The sequence below is a fragment of the Helianthus annuus genome, chromosome 6 (genome assembly GCF_002127325.2).
Source record: "Helianthus annuus cultivar XRQ/B chromosome 6, HanXRQr2.0-SUNRISE, whole genome shotgun sequence".
Classification (NCBI taxonomy): Eukaryota; Viridiplantae; Streptophyta; class Magnoliopsida; order Asterales; family Asteraceae; genus Helianthus; species Helianthus annuus.
Window position 1 is genome coordinate 27,288,054 of NC_035438.2, and position 17,029 is coordinate 27,305,082.

The 17,029-nt window shown below is 37.4% G+C and overlaps 1 long non-coding RNA gene across 1 annotated transcript; it reads left to right on the forward strand.

Annotated features, from left to right (window-relative positions):
- Positions 1-9,396: 9,396 nt before the first annotated feature.
- On the forward strand, positions 9,397-11,688 carry LOC110863882. Its single transcript, XR_002549442.2, has 4 exons — positions 9,397-9,914; positions 10,505-10,764; positions 10,834-10,971; positions 11,248-11,688. It is a non-coding gene; the product is annotated as an uncharacterized LOC110863882 (long non-coding RNA).
- The last annotated feature ends 5,341 nt before the right edge of the window (positions 11,689-17,029 follow it).

Sequence of the window (17,029 nt, forward strand, 5' to 3'; positions counted from 1 at the left end):
CTGCAAAAGATCATGTAAGCTTTGAAAGTTAGGAAAACCGCCTCCTTGTGAGGAGGATTGACCCGGATCACCATGGGGTTGGTACTGGTAGTGGGGAGGTGGTGCGTGGAGAACTAGGGCCTCTTGTGGGTTCCATGCATAGCCTTGTGTCCTTTGGAAGCTCACCGTCCCGTCTTCCGCCTCATAAAGTAAGTTCATGGCTCGGCAAATGTGGTAGTCAACTCGTCCCGACCATGACTCCTTTCAAAGGACCTTGGAATTCTCGTGAAATGCTTGAAAAGACGGTACACCCATCCCCCGAAGAAGATAGGTGTTGGAGCGTGAGCAAGGCGATTGAGGTGCATGTTTCGTAACAAGAGATATGGAACATCGAGAGGCTTCTGGTTGTGGATGCAGTGAAGGACAACCAAATCTTTCAACCCTACAACGCCACTACTGTCGTGGCGCTGGTTTAGCGAGTAGGTGAGGAGCCTGTGAATGTAGCGGTAAAGCGGGTCCCTCAGTTTGGTACTCTTGGTGCTACTAGGGTTGTAGATTCCTTCACCGATCTGAGCCCATGCGGCTTGACGTTCATTTGCATCCAAGTCTCGTAATCCCCCGGTATTCTCCTCATTTCCCGATTCCTCTTCACCGTATAGCCCTATTATAGATCCAAACTGTGCCATGGAGATCGAGTACCTTGTCCCTCCACACCGAAATGCAACCCCTTCATTGTCAAACGGGTCACACCTTGAGGTGAAATTGAAAGTACTGTAGAACTCCATGGTGCATTGATGCACCGACCGAAGCCGAGTGTTCAATGCAACCGCTAGTGGCCCTGTCACTATGTTATTAAATCGGTCTAGCTGGTTCACCATGGTTAACAGGTCCGTGCATGCTCGCCTAGGATACTCCTCGGGTCTTGTTTGGAGTGTCTCATATCGTGCCCTAGCGTCGAGTTCGCTTGCGCTGAACCTTGTGAACTTTGACATCTGAAAGAATACACCAAAAGTTAGTACGAAACAAGGATATTTGGAGCGAAACTGCAAACAGTGGGCTGGACACGGCCCCGTGTTCAGCGGACACGGCCCCGTGTCCAGGCGTCTGTAACCCAAAAATTTCATTTTTCGTCCCGGTTTCGAAAACCTGAAAATTTTTAGCCCAATAGCAGCGGTTTCCCCCGAAAATGAAACCCTAACTGTCGTTTTTCCCAAAACAAACCTTTTACCCTTCCAATTTTGTCTTTTTCGGTTCAAAAACAAGGGTTTGGGGTTTTTGTGGGAAATCAAACGAATCTATCAACAATACATGTTTATTTACTTTCTACTACACTAATCTAAACTACTACTAACAGATTGCATCAAAAATTTGAAGTTCGATCCGGATGAACACGAAGAACCCTAGATTTTTCCCCAATTTTTGATGTTTTAACTACATGCAAGTAACTAATCTAACTACTAAAGATGATAGAATCATACCTTGATGTTGTTAAACGTGGTAGTGACGTCGGAAATCTGCGGAAAATCGCCTGGAACCAGAGCGTTTTCGGCAATACGGGGCGTGTGGAATGAGGTAACTGTTATGAAAATAGGGTTTTATCCCGACAGTTGCCTCGACACGGCCCCGTGTCCAGCGGACACGGCCTCGTGCCGAGCAAGGTTTTTAAAAAAAAAAAATTTTCGTGCTCGTGTGCATGCCCCTTTTTCCGAAAATGGTTAGAAGACTTACCGGTTTTTGACGTACACTTGCCTGTTCGTAACATGTCGGGTACGAGTTTATTCGTTAACTGTTTGAAGTGAGATCTCCTCTTCCTCATCCTCAATGGATCCTCGGTAGAGTTTTAGCCGTTGGCCATTGACTTTAAATGGTATCCCATTTCGAGTTTTAATTTCTACTGCACCGTGCGGAAAAACATGGGTGACGGAAAAAGGTCCTGACCATCTAGATTTTAGCTTACCAGGAAATAATCGAAGTCGTGAATTGAACAATTGAACCTGATCTCCTACCCGAAATTCATTAGACTTAATATATTTATCATGTAAATTTTTCATTCTTTCCTTATAAATTTCGGAGTTAGAATATGCATAATTCCTTAGTTCGTCTAATTCATTCATTTGACAGAATCGATTTTTACCGGCAACTTCTAAATCTAAGTTCACATTTTTTATTGCCCAGTAGGCTTTGTGAGCTATTTCTACTGGCAAGTGACAACTTTTTCCATAGACGAGCTTATATGGGGTTGTGCCTATAGTGGTTTTATAAGCGGTTCGAAAGGCCCATAAAGCATCGTCTAATTTGTCGGCCCATTCCTTTTTATTTAATCCTACGGTTTTTTCAAGTATTCGTTTTAAACCTCGATTAGTCACTTCGGCTTGCCCATTTGTTTGAGGGTGATATGCTGTTGAGACCCGGTGATAGACCCCATACCTTGTTAATATTTTTTCGAGTTGATGATTGCAAAAATGGGTTCCTCTATCACTTATCAAAGCTTTTGGTGTCCCGAAGCGAGAAAACAATTTTTTTAGAAATTTTACCACTACTCTTCCATCATTTGTTGGAAGAGCCTCGGCCTCCGCCCATTTAGACAAGTAATCGACTGCCACAAGTATATATTTGTTTCCTTTTGACGGCGGGAAAGGTCCCATGAAATCGAGTCCCCACACATCAAAGATTTCACAAACGAGAATGCCATTTTGAGGCATTTCGTTTTTGGTAGAAATATTACCTGATCTTTGGCAGGCATCACATGTCTTTACAAGGTTTTGTGCATCCTTGTAAATGGTTGGCCAATAAAACCCTGAATCAAATACCTTTCGTGCGGTACTTGCGGCACCATGATGTCCTCCGTATGGACTTTCATGACAATGACGGAGAATTCTTCGTGCTTCATTACCATGGACACACCTTCGGATGAGCTGGTCGGCACACATTTTGAAAAGATAGGGGTCTTCCCAAAAGTAATGCTTTACATCAGCAAAGAATTTCTTTCTTTGATGTTGTGGCCATCCTTTGGTGACTATACCACTAGCTAGGTAATTAGCATAGTCGGCATACCATGGCTCTTGTCTACACTCCATCATCTCCAAGGATTCTGTCGGAAATTTCTCATTGATTTGCTCGTCCCTGGTCGTTTCCAAAGCTGGGTCTTCTAGGCGTGAGAGATGATCTGCAGCAGTGTTTTCTGCTCCTCTTTTGTCCTTGATTTCGATGTTGAATTCTTGGAAGAGTAGAATCCATCTGATCAAACGGGGTTTTGCGTCTTGTTTCTTGAAAAGGTACCTGATGGCTGCATAGTCTGTATAGACTACAGTTTTAGAAAGAACAAGGTAAGAACGGAATTTATCAAAAGCAAACACCACTGCTAGTAATTCTTTTTCTGTAGTTGTATAATTTTCTTGTGCATCATTAAGCGTTTTACTAGCATAATAGATTGGGTGAAAATGCTTTTCTTTTCTTTGTCCCAAAACTGCTCCAACAGCAAAGTCACTTGCATCACACATGATTTCGAAAGGAAATTTCCAATCGGGTGCTATCATGATGGGTGCATTGACTAGCATTTCTTTGAGGGTTAGAAATGCTTGATTGCATTCCTTGTCAAAGATGAAGGGTGCATCTTTTTCAAGTAATTTTGTTAGAGGTCTTGAAATTTTTGAAAAGTCCTTGATAAACCTTCTATAAAATCCGGCATGCCCTAAGAAACTTCTGATTGCTCTTACGGAGGATGGTGGAGGTAATCGAGAAATAGTTTCTATTTTTGCTCGATCAACTTCCATTCCTTCGCTTGAGATTTTGTGACCGAGTACTATTCCCTCTGTTACCATGAAATGGCATTTTTCCCAGTTAAGGGCGAGGTTAGTTTCCTCACATCGGGATAGCATTCGTTCAAGATTATCGAGGCATTGGTCATATGAATCTCCAAAGATGGAAAAGTCATCCATGAAGACTTCCATTGTTTTTTCTATCATATCATGGAAAATGGCCACCATACAACGTTGGAATGTTGCAGGCGCATTACATAGACCGAATGGCATGCGTCGATATGCGAAAGTTCCGTAGGGACATGTGAAAGTTGTTTTCTCTTGGTCTTCTGGTGCTATCGGTATTTGAAAGTAACCTGAAAAGCCATCTAAGAAACAATAAAATTTATGACTGGATAGTCGTTCTAACATTTGATCAATGAAGGGTAAAGGAAAGCGGTCTTTCCTTGTCGCTTCATTTAATCGCCTATAATCTATACAAACTCTCCATCCTGTGACGGTTCTCGTTGGTATTAATTCATTTTTCTCATTAGTTATTACCGTCATACCTCCTTTCTTTGGGACTACTTGGACGGGACTTACCCACGGACTATCGGAGATAGGGTAGATTAGTCCGGCGTCAAGCAGCTTGATTACTTCATTTTTAACCACTTCTTGAACATTGGGATTCACTCTTCGTTGTGGTTAAATTACTGTTTTGTAGTCATCATTCATTAAAATTTTGTGCGTGCACATGGAAGGGCTTATTCCTTTAATATCTACAAGCTTCCAAGCGATCGCGTTTTTGTGTTTTTTAAGCAGATTAACTAACTTCTCTTTTTCTATGTTACTTAATTTGGAAGAAATAATTACAGGTAAACTACCATCCTTGCCTAGGAAAGCATATTCCAAACCTCTAGGAAGTTCTTTGAGCTCAATGGGCGGGTCTTTAGAAGACACCTTATTTTGTGGCTCATCTAGATTAAGAACCTTAAAGGTTTGTTCTATGGCAATCTCTTCCTCGACAAAGTGGTCATCTTCTTTAGTTGTATCGGGTGGTTCAGCTTCATCTTCAATTAGGGGGTCATTATTGCCAAAAGGATATTTCATTGAACGCTCAAGATTTATGCTCCTTTTGAATGCCCCTAATTGAAGAGGTAGATTGTTGAATTTCCGGTTTTTCAATGCTTTATGAGTTTGTACAAAAGGTTTTCCTAAGACTAGAGGGGCGTCATCAAGGATGACGAAGTCGGTTGGGATTACCAATTGATTTGTGTGAACCAAAACATCTTCAACTACACCGATTGATCTTATCACTTTTCGATCGGATAGAAAAATGGGTATTTGAAGTGGAGTAAAATCACTAATACTTAATTTCTCAAAAATGTAGTTAGGCATTATGTTAACACAAAGATCTTTATCAATGGTGATATTACTAATAAATGAATTTTGAAAGAAACATGGAACCGGTGTAATGCTAATTTCAAAAGGGTCTTCTTTTATTAGCGAAGTTTGATCATGGGTTAACTTAACACTTACTAATTCTTTGATTTTAGCACTAGTGTTTAACTCTTTTAAAAACTTTGCATGAGGGGTTACTAAACAATGATTTTCGAAAGTAGGTGACAAGAGGTTAATTTCTTCAAAATTAGACTCTTCATGAATTTTAACATTATCGGACTCACCTTTTTCATTGTTTAACTCATGTGTCGGTTTTTCACTTTCTTGTTCTTCCATTTTTACATCTTCAACTATCCCTATGTTATTATTACTATTTAACTCTTCTCTTGCGCGGGACTCCTCTTCCCTTGCGCGAGATTCTTTCATGTAACGTTCGATAGTTTTAATGTGTTCTAATATCCTATTGGTCACTTCGGTGAGAGAAAAAGAATTGGGATCCTCAAAGCTTGAATCCGGTTGTTCAATCCTTGGCTCCTCATAGTACTCATATGAAGTAGATGGTTCACACCATGGTTCTTCATTGTAAGTATATGATGGATAAGGGTCGAAACTTTGTTCTTCATAGTACTCATATGAGGTGGGTTGTTCACGCCATGGTTCCTCATAATAAGTGTATGAAGGTGGTGGCTCATATCTTGAATCTTCAAAGTATGAGTATGAAGGCTCATACCTTGGTTCATCAAAATATGAGTATGAGGGAGGAGGTTCATACCTTTGGTCTTCATAGGATGTATATGAAGTTGATGGCTCGTACCTGGGCTCCTCATAATAATCGTATGAATCGGATGGTTGATATGAAGTATTATATTGAACCGAGCGTGCGTTACGACAATTAGTGCAATAATTACCCCTATAATCATCCTCATCGTAGGTGTAGTTGTAACCTCTTGAGTATTGATCCATAAGAATCACTCAACAGACCACAACTGAGTCTCGGGACCAGAAAACAAAAATAAGGACGGAAACAGAAGCTGGACACGGCCCCGTGTTGGGTGAACACGGCCCCGTGTTCAGGGTCTGTATCTGGGAGTTTTAATTAAAGTTACTGGTCACGTTGGACACGGGGGCGTGTTCAATGGACACGGCCCCGTGTTCAGACTCTGTATCTGGGTATCTAACTAAAAATATGCAGCACGGGGGCGTGTTCAGCGAGCACGGCCCCGTGTTCAGGCTACTGTAAATGCAAACTAAACTAAAATGCAGAAAAATGTGCGCGCGTTTTAAAAAGGTTTTGAAAAACTGATTAGGCCGTCGATTTTAAGCTTTCTTAAAATCCTTGCATCCCCGGCAACGGCGCCAAAAACTTGATGTGTGTTGGTGTGTATATAATTTAGATATATAATTAAGCCCTTTTTACACCTTTAGCCAAGTTTTAAATTTATAAAACACGATATTCACTAACACTAAACACACATATGGGCAAGTGCACCCATCGTGGACGTAGTATAGTGTTGGTAAGATACCGAGGTCGTCCAAGGACACAAGAGCTTTTAATACCGGTTTATCCTCAACGTCTAATCAAATCAAAAAGTGAGAAAAATGTTTTTAAACTAAGAAAATAAAAACTAACTAAATGCTGAAAAATAAAATAAAATAAAAACAGATAGACAAGATGAATCACTTGGATCCGACTCGTGTATTAGTATAACCTTTGATTATTTTCGCACTTTTGCACTTGTTTAAGAGATTATCTTAGTTATTGTAGTAGGCCCCTCTTTTGAAGGCGACGTTACCCTCAACCCAGTAGTTTGAGTCAGCAAGGATACAATCCTAAAGGGTCGGATTATTGGAAGATAATGAATTAAGTTATTAATGCAAATTATGGTAGGCCCCGCTTTTGGCGGTGACGTTACCCTCGGCTAAGTAGTCTGAGTCAGCAGGGATATAGTCCTAAATAGCCGGGTTATAGTATTAATAGTAGTTAACTTATGAGGGGGTCAAAGAGTTTGGATCCCCACCATCCAATACCTATGGGTATTGAAGGAGATCTTACTAAATTTGACCCAGGTCCCAAGCAGGACCTCTAAACGCTGAACAAGGGCAAGACCCTTACCAAACCGTTCCCTTAACCCCCGACCAGGTAGCCAACATACCTCCATATAGACCGTGGAGATATGAATGGTGAAAATCTTTTATTTTATATAGACCGTAAAATAATGCCAAGACACCACGGACAAACGATGAGGAAAGATCACCTTCAACATAAGCAACTAGTTATTAAAGTCATTAATATAAAACCAAATAAAAAGTGCAAAAGATTAAAAATAAAAAGTATTATACTAAACACTTGTCTTCACCAAGTGATGTAAGAGACTTAGGCAAACATGGCCTTGATTGTCAAGAACTCTTACGATCAATCTTGGATCCCGAGACGACTCACACACTCTATGATGGACAATGGATGATGGTGGTGGATGATGGTGTTATGGTGGTAGTGGGTGGTGGATGAAGTGTGAGAGAGGTGGTGTGCCAAGGGATGAGATGGAATGAAACCAAGCACCCCTATTTATAGGCTGAACAGAAGGCTGGGCACGGCCCCGTGTCCGCTGGACACGCCCCCGTGCCCGTCTGACAGTCTCTCTCCTCATTAATTGTAATTCGCAATTACAATTAATGCGCCTGCTGTACTTTCACCACGCCCCCGTGCTCACTGGACACGGCCCCGTGGTGGTCAATGGAAGCTTCTACAAGTTTGTCTTTTATGCTGCTTCTTGGGCACGGCCCCGTGCTGGCTGAGCACGGGGCGTGTTCAGGCTTCTGTTTTCTCTTCTTTGCTTTGGAGGATGCCGTTGAGGGTCCGGGCAGTCTACTTTTATTCCTTCTCTTGTATTTATGCTAGAATTAGTTGTCTTTTTGCTTCTTTTGTGAATTTGAGCTCATTTCATCCTGAAAATACAAAAGGAAGACAAAAACACTCTTTTTCCAACATTAGTACTTAAAAAGGGTTAGTTTTATGCCTTAATTGATGTGATTTATATGTTGCATTTTACACACATAAGTAACACATGTTACAACTACCTATTCTTTTCAAGTAACAATGAAAAAAGATATCTTTACTGTTACTTCAAAACAATAAGCAACTGTAACATGTGTTACACACATTAGGAAAGATTGTAATATAAGAGCTACATGTGTAACACATGTTACAACTGCCTATTGTTTTGAAGTAATAATGAAGGAATCTTTTTTCACAACATTATACAGGTACATGTAAGAATGCCTATTGCTACTTCAAAACAATAGATAATTCTAACATCTGTAACACATCTTAGAAGGCCGACATGTAAAGGTGTCAGAAATGTAATATGTGTACATGTGTAAAGTTTTGCTATGTAATATGTGTACATGTGTAAAGTTTTGCTATAACACATATAACACACGTTACAAACATGTGTTACATATGTGCATAAAAAGGGGTTGGGGGTAACTATAAGTAACATGTGTAACGTTGTTACTACATATAAGTAACTTTTTTTATTTGTAAAATAAACGAGATATTCCAAATAAATTATGAAGTTTCTAAAGGTAATGAAAATGTGTTATCCAAGTGAAGTCCATCTAAAAAACATTTTTGCATTTAAAATCACTATTACATTAAGTATATATGTGTAACTCCCTGTAATAACATATATTACCTCAAAGTGTAACACATGTTACAAGATATAGCACAAACAGTTTAGAATGCAACTGGCATAAATTAACATACGTATCTAATTATGCCAGCAAAAAATGTAATAACGTACGTATACATGTAACATGAGTATATGCACCACAAGTAACATGAGTATATGCACCACAAGTCATACGCATGTTACATGTGTGTATGAAACACACATGGAATATATGTGTATGAAAAACACTTGGTATATGTAACGTGTATACATCCAAACATGCTAGTACATGTGATTTGTAACACAAGTTACAAATGTATATGCAACACATGGGAATCATTGTCAAATAATATAAACCAAACCACTTGTGTGTGTTTTTGGTCAAAAGTCTCACGGGAATCATTATCAAATAATATGCAACACGTGAGAATCATTGTCAAATAATATAACAGTTACTGTTCAGATCAAATGTCTCAAACAAGCAACCAAACCAAACACAATTTTTTTTTATAAAATAAACGAGATCATCAATGATTAGATTATGGACTTTTTAAAGGTAACTAATATATAACAACAACAACACCAACAACAACAATCATTATCTCAATTCTAAATTTTTTTTAATACATGTAAAAAAAATACCCAACAAACTATCAAATCTATTTTACTAATACACACACAAAAGCATTCAACTTTTACCAAATAAATAACATTAAGACATGGAACCAGTCCATGTCATACTTGTGAGTATGTTCTTTGTATTCTAACAACTTTTTCTCTTAACCAAAACCCATGAACCAAATGATTTCTGACCTGCTTCTCTCTCACACAATTGTGTGTGTGTTCTTGGTGTTCTAACAACTTTCTCTCTCTAAAACCCATGAACCAAATGATTTCTGACATGCTTCTCACTCGCACACTTGTGTGTGTTTTTGGTCTTGGTGTTCCAATAATTTTCCCTCTCTAGAAACTCATGCAACCAAACGATTTCAGCCTGCTTCGATCTTCAGATCTGGTGGCTTCGATCTTCAGATCTGGTGGCTTCAAAAGAAAGGGATGAGTACATGAACACATGGTGTCTTCGATCTTCAGATCTTGTAGCTTTGATGGTGGCTTTGATGAAAAGGTGATGTTTCTCTCTCTAATATCTAATGAATTATTTTGAAAATGGTTAGATGAAAAGTGATATATGAGAGAGAGAGAGAGAGAGAGAGAGAGATGTAACATAAAGAAAATGATGGGATGGGGAAGGGGAAGGGTGAGGTGATGGTTAAAACAAAATGACTAAATTGCCCTTTGATCATGTGTTTTTAATAGATGATGTGGATCAATCCTGACCACACAATCCAGGTTTCCCAAGTTTTCTAGATTAAATGGGTTTTCCATAGATACTTACATTATATATATATATATATATAGTTTAAGTTTAGTTGAACGGATAACTAAATAGAGTTGTATAAATATGATTTTCATGTATTGTATGCTTACATTTCAAAATTAAGTTATGATGTTTTGTTTAATTCAATTTCATAAACTCACCAGAATAAAGTGTAAGACCCGTACTTAACTAAATGAGAATTAACTTAAAAAGTATCAAATACTCAATTACATTTCTAAAAATTACGAAATTTTCACTTTTTCTTGCTAAACAAGATTTGTGACAACAAAACTATTGTTGAACAATTGTCATGGTTTTTTCTTGCAACATATATTTAGAAATGAGCAGGAGAGTGGTGAATACGGTGTCATAAGGATTCAACCAAGAGTCAATAAAATACAATTGGAGGAAGAAGGCGGCGACTTATCTACCGGACAATCAGTGTACGGTTGTTAGTTCGATCCTTTTCATGCCGCTTGCAAACGAGCACCATGTCGAATCCATAACCGTTAGAGCAATGGCTTAGTTTTCATCCGTGGTTTTATCCGGAACGCCTATCGTGTTCGTTAACATCCAGACTGAACAAATCCTTTCCACGGTACCTTTCTTGAAAAATATTATTGATCTTTCATTAGGAATAGAGTTTTAAATTTGAAATGATTTTCAGGATAAATGTGATTCGAATAAAACTCCAAGACAAGGGATAAGGTTGTGGTTTTTGCCCGGACTAGCAGAAATTCCAATTGAGTTGATACTAGAGCCAAAAGAAAACAGATTTGGCATAGATGTAAAAAGAACCGAAGAGGTAATTAGCATATTATTTTCGAGGGTATTTTTGTCATTTCATATATATATGGTTAGGTATATTTTCGTCATTTCACCAGGTACGGGTAATTTTATCATTTTACTAGAACCCTAAACCTTAAATTTTAGAGGTAAAAACAACCGAGGAGGTAATTAGCATATATATACCTTTTGGAGGGTATTGGTTATTTTACCTATGGGTTGGGGTATTTTATCATATTACATATATAGGTAAATGTAGATGATTTTAAAGCCAAATCACATGTTAATACATCAGGGTTTCGTGTGCATTTACGCGGTGACCAAAGGCTCGGCTGCTGACCGCGCTGGTCTGCGAAAGTTGTTTGAAAACTCGATTGAGACGGGCCACATTATGGTGATATCAAGGCTAGAAGGGAAAAGTGTCATGCCAACAATGGCTATGTCTGACGGGTTGATAGTCTGTTGTGACCACAATGATATTAGAGAAACTCTTGTTGGGGCTGTTGACCAGCTCGAGACCATACAACTTCATATCATGTCATGGCCTACACTTCAAAGTGGCTCGAGAACACAACCAGTTGGTGCTGCGACTCTAAGGCCTCCGATGTGACACATATGTACAATTTATCAACTCATTGGTGTTGCATGTTTTGTAATTTGAACGAAGTGATAGCGAATCATACTCTTAAAAGTTGATAGGAGCATTCTAAACTTCATAAATTTTAAAGAAGTATACAATCGTAAATTTCATGTTACTTGTATGGTCCATAAGTTAGAGAAATTATGTATATATTTCTGTTTTTCACTAGAGCGTAACACTTAATGCTACAAAGTGTAAACTGGCCACGGTGATATGTTGTGAGGCTCTTAAGTGTGGATCAACGAGAAATTATATATTCTTATGTTCCCATTAAAGTTAATGGGAACAACAAGCAATCTAAACCATTACATCAAGCTGCTGAGATAAGATCTCAGCCGTTAAAATTACTAGATTTCTTCTAGAAGCAGAGGTTATAGATGGTTGCATGTTTGGTTTCCAATTTTGCATTTGACCATCCGAAATTTTGGGTTGATATCACAACCAACGTTCAAAACTAAAGGTGCTACTTTATATTACAGTAAGTGCTTCTAGGTACCTTTTTTTTACAACCCACGTTCTAATTTATTAAAACGCCAATAGAAAAACATAAACTTCATTTACACTTATAAATTGGTTTAGGAGTCTGCTCCATGAAATGATACCTGCAAAAGGTAAATAACCAATATATTAGCTACATAAATCTTTTAAGCTAATTCTAATGAGAGTTACTAGCCAAAATGGTCCATGAGGTTTGCTCACTTTTGCCAATTTAGTTCAAAATCCAAAATTTTTAAATCTGGGTCGCTGAGGTTTGCATTTTGTTGCCATTTTAGTCCAAATTTTAAAAAAGTCTAATTTTGTCAAATTTTTTTTACAGAATTGTGTCTTTATCCTTATTTCTCATAAGGGCAATTCTGTCATTCTAGATTATTATAATGTGCTTAAATGTCAACATTGTCTGATTACCTACTATACAAGTGAATTCATGCACGTTTTATACTACAAGATATTGCTTTATGCATTAATGAATAGTGTTGCGTCAGAAATACTAGTAAACTCACCGGTAAGACACATTGTGTCAACAAATCTGCAGAAAGCAGTCAGACAAAAGAATTGGGGCCTAGGTGTAGGTCCAACGACAAGAATACATTAAAACCCAAGAGTGCATACAAGGGTTAACATATAGACTGTCCGGAAGCTAAAATACACACTAAAAAGCACCCGAAACACACTTTAAATGCTGAATTTTACATATTTCAGCAAAATTCAGCATTGTAACAAGATTGTAGCATGTAAAAATATGACAAATTGATCCAGAATACTTTCCTAAGTGTCGGGAATTGAAAGTATCACAAAAGGGGACATAAAGGACGCTAAACGGTGCAATTTAGCACTTTAACGAACCGGTATTTAACCGAACAACTGGACATTACCCGGAACATTAAAATATTACTAGAAGCATTGTTTTAATGTTTCTGAGCTAGTTATGGTTCCAGAACACCATAACACCCCTTATAACATAATAACACATTAAATCCCTAAACTTTATACTTGAAAGCCTACTTAATTATACAATTAGAGATTGGAAATTACACATTACCCCCCCCCCTTTACATAGTGGACGGTCACAATAAGAGTGGCCCCACCAAAATATTGCCAAGATCCTACATGATCTTTCTTGGATTCAATATGATAGTATAAGAACTCTATAGATATTATGTGATCTTATGTAGATTTCCAAGGGATCTTGTCATGTACTATAAGATAACATAAGATCACATTCTTCACTTCACACCATCAACCACCTCCCTTCTTCCCCCATTAAGCACCAACCACACCACCATCATCATCTCATTTTCATACAAACTCAAGTGCACACAAGGTGTAAGAAGGTCTATAGTGAAGCTTGGTGGTCTTGGATCTTGAAGGACCTTCTTCATTTGCTTTTATCCAACCATTTTGTCATCTCCAAGTTCTAGTAATCTTCCCTAGCCTTGTTGCTAGTGGTGAGCCCTCATGATCTCTTATTTCTTCATATCTTGATAGTTAAAAGATGATATATATTGTTAAACACAAGAACACTAAAGAATATGAACATGAATCTTCAACATAAGCTTAAATACATAAGAATATATGTTGATTGTGTTGATTTGCTTCTTGTTGATTGATTATTAGTGTTAGTGATGTTAGACATCATATGGAAACTACTAGATTGTGATTAAACACATGATCTAGTAAGTTAAAGTGGTGATCTTGTGAAAGACCAAGATGATCATACTTTATGTCTTCATGAACTTGAATGAAGAAAGTGATTTTCACATGTAAAAATGATTTAAACAAAATACAAATTCTAGATGATTTCCAAATGATTTTCTCAAGAAACCAAGTTTATTTATGAGATTTACAATGTCATGGTTTCTAAATAAACTAACCATATTTTTAGTGTTTAAACAAGACTAGAAACATGTGTGTAACAAGAAAAACACAAAAGAAATATTTTTAGAAAAATCATCTTACAAGTTGTAAATGACTAAATCCTTCAAGAATGAGATTTAAAAACAAACAACCATGTTTTTAAGGGTAACTCAACCTACTAAATAACATGGTAAATTACTACAAGTTTTTACAAAAACTTCAAGTTCATGATGTAGTGTAATTTACTTGATTTTGACACTCGGTAAGTGTTGTATGAGTTGTTGATGTTTGATGATGATTTAAAAGAAAATAAACATATGTTTTGAAAACATGGGAAACCTCCATTTTTAGGGGAAAGTATGTCAAAATTTTTATAAAATTTTTATAAATTTTGACACTTAGAAAAATATAAGTTTTTGAGAAACTTATTCCCTAAAAATGTATCTAAAAATATTTACCAAGGTTTCCCTAATTTTTGTGTTAAGGAATGATGAATTCTTCAAGATTAAAATTGATATTAAGTATGTATATTTTTGAGAAAAATGTATATATTTATTGATCACCAAATTTTGTGCTAAGTGTATGTAGTATGTATTACATGTAATAGTGTATTAGGACTTGAAAATACACTAAATACTCCTAAGGAGTGAAAATACAAAAATACACATACAACATGCTTAGACAAATACAAGAGAATATATTTATGAAAATATATTTCTTCATAGAATAAATAACTTGGACAAGTTGTGAACATGAAATGAAGTTTTTGGACAAGATACACAATTCGGGTGAAAAATACAAGATACTTATATTTATTTTTGAGAAAATAATACAAGTAAGATACATAGTTAAAAATATAAATAATTTTTAACACAAGAACACATATACAAAAGATAGTGACTTGTACTTGTGCGATGCAAGTCTAGTGACTAACGTTAATAAAACGCGTTTAGGTCACGACGCAATATAAGCAAAACCCGGTGAAGTTTACAGCGCAAGGAACGCAAAATTGTGAGTTCATGTCCCCACTTTTAAACTTTTATTTGTTTTCTAACTTGGGGAAAATACATGTGTTATGGTATGTTGAATAACAAAAACTACGGAACGATACTTAGATCGTGTCCCGAATAGGGTACCATAAGCACCATTAATCAACGTATACATTCAGACCGCGGAACAAAAGGTTAGATCTAATGGGTTTCAGGCAACCCCGCTCTTCCCCTACTTCTACCAATGAGTGCTTCTGTATCTCAGTCAAAGTCGACAAAAATGCCTAGGTTTGGTGGCTTCCTATGTCGTGACACATGTTAGTGGCCTTGCAAACCACTAGCGATCTCATATTACTTACATTCATAGTACTCAGTTACAGATACGTTTTACAAGTGACATACCATATTTTCATTCAAGTATTTAAACATTCAATACAAAAACTGCATGAATTCACACCAAGATTATGTTGAAGTTTTTCCAAAAACTCACATGTATTTCAGGTAACTAAAGTGGATGTGCGCACGGTCTAATTCTTGCTCGTGGATGTGGTTTATGTTTGCTTTTGAATAAAGTTGTAAACTGTTCAGACAATTTGCTGTCTCGTGATGTAAACACTTAAACTATGATTTTCAGTTATGTAATGTTTTGCATTTGGAGTTATTTTTACGAGCATGTAGTATGTTTACCAATCGTATGCAATGAAAACCTTTCATGATCACACCCCGTGCTTCCGCCTAAGAAAGGGATGTGACACAAAGGAAAACCCTAAAATAGCAATGTGAGTAATCTCCTTTTTGTAAACCTTTTTGTAAACTGTTTTTACAAAACCTCAAATGTTTAAATTATATTTCACAGTGATTGAGTATTTGTAATTCTACAATTATCGTTGGTATGTTGGGGTTTTGTATACAAAATTTGTTACTACACTGTGAGTAGTAACATGACCACAAGTCGGGTTGACAGTACCGTGGGTGGTAAATAAAGTAGAAAAATAAACAAATGTAATTGCGAGATCGCCCTCAATTACTGTAAACTGATAAAACATGTCTTGATTAAATTTGGATTCACTCACCAGTATTTCTCATTGACAAAATGTTTTTAAATGTGTTTCAGTTAACAGAATGTGAAAGCCAAATAGAAGCCAGCTGGACAGCACTGAAGGCTTGGAAAAGTGGTTATAAAAGTTACCTAAATAAAGAATATGTTTTTATTTCAATAAATTAGGGATTAACCCTATAATCATGTTTGTAATAGAAACTTAGGATGTTCCCATGTGTTTAATATTAAGAAAATGTGGTATTTTACTCTGATAAAATATTTCTTACTACGGTCCTGATGAAATTTCTGCTGCCAATTAATGATAAACACCGATACCACTTAAATTAGCTCGCGGCCGCCCGTTCCTATGTGATTAGGGGACGGGGTTGCAACAGAAGGTGGTATCAAAGCTACAGCCACTGATTCAGCCACAGAAGTGTTCTGCTGACGCCAAAATTTTATCTGTTATGTTAGGAAATAATCTACGTGATTACGTGCATATCTGTATATTATTGTTTTGTGTTATTTGACAATTTGTTAGTTTATAGTATGAATGATCAAGGACCCTCAGACGCTTATCGGCAATTGTCCAGCTCACCTAGAGACGAAGGAACCTCTTCCCAGCCTACCCCCTCGGGGTATTCGACTGACACCGAAGAAGGGATTTTCATATTCAAAGCACAATCTGAAGAGCCATTCCCTCCCAAGAAGAGAGGATGGTTCAGTAGAGGAGCTCACGAGCGTAGAAAAAGAATGAGAAAGCTACAACAGCACCGAGCTTTAGCAACCGCGAATAGAGAATTGAACACTCAAACTCTGGATATGATTAATAGACGACTAGCAAACTTCCACATACTTGCAACCACAGTCGTCGACCCGAACCTAGAACAACTCATAGCACCCCAGCCATTACCCTTATTCCCAACACAACCTATGGACATCGAAGTCAACCCAGAAAACCAAATACCAGCACATGCTTTCGACCCAGCTGAAATCCCTAGAGTACTAGCACCCCATCCCCTAGACTATGACCCATGGTTTGACGACCATAGGA